This window comes from Lactuca virosa, chromosome 8 (genome assembly GCF_052849685.1).
Source record: "Lactuca virosa cultivar CGN04683 chromosome 8, Lactuca_virosa_CGN04683_v6, whole genome shotgun sequence".
Classification (NCBI taxonomy): Eukaryota; Viridiplantae; Streptophyta; class Magnoliopsida; order Asterales; family Asteraceae; genus Lactuca; species Lactuca virosa.
This window is the reverse complement of record NC_136433.1, coordinates 291204764-291205546: the sequence shown is the minus strand read 5'-3', so window position 1 is coordinate 291205546 and position 783 is coordinate 291204764. Positions and strand designations below refer to the sequence as shown.

The 783-nt window shown below is 32.4% G+C and overlaps 1 non-coding gene across 1 annotated transcript; it reads left to right on the top strand.

Annotated features, from left to right (window-relative positions):
• The first annotated feature begins 469 nt into the window (after positions 1–469).
• LOC145135181 (U6 spliceosomal RNA) lies at positions 470–572 on the top strand. Its single transcript, XR_013719646.1, has one exon. It is a non-coding gene; the product is annotated as a U6 spliceosomal RNA (small nuclear RNA).
• Positions 573–783: the final 211 nt, after the last annotated feature.

Here is a 783-nt window from a genome sequence, read left to right as displayed (position 1 = left end):
TATTATATTAAAAACTAAAAATCAATAAAATAATAGTTATTTACTAAATATTATTATTATTAAAAATTAATGTAAGAAACTAATTAATTTTTGAATAATTAGAAGGGATAATGACTTAGGAGGGTAATTAGGTTTCTAGTTTGTCCGTATTATGTCACTAAGGTTTTTTTTGTGCGTATTAGACCAATATGGTTGTTATTACCGTTTAGAAATAGTCCTTTTTACCGGTTTCTTCCTGTTTAACCGGTAAAAATGACTATTTTTAAACGGTAATAACAACCATATTGGTCTAATACGCACAAGAAAAAACCTTAGTGACCTAATACGGACAAACTGGAAACCTAATTACCCTCCTAAGTCATTAACCCTAATTTTAAAGACATTAAGAATATATAACCATCAACAGTAAACTAGTTTGTTTAGAAGAACCTACTACTCCTCTATATGGCGAAGCTCTTCATCTATAGTCGTCCCTTCAGGGACATCCGATAAAATTGGAACGATACAGAGAAGATTAGCATGACCCTTGCGCAAGGATGACACGCACAAATCGAGAAATGGTCTAAATTTTTTTTAAACCCTTCGTCGTCTTCTCAGAAACCCTAATTCCCTTTTCAAATGCTAATAGAGTTCAATTGCAATTCTTACGTTTCAGTAGATGGACTGCTGATGATCAGACAACATGTGGATTCTATGGTCAGATTGATCTTCTTGTTGATGTCTTCAACCATTTGTGGCAAGTAAGGGTGATCTTTCTTTCTATAAAGTCTCCTTTAAGTTTTT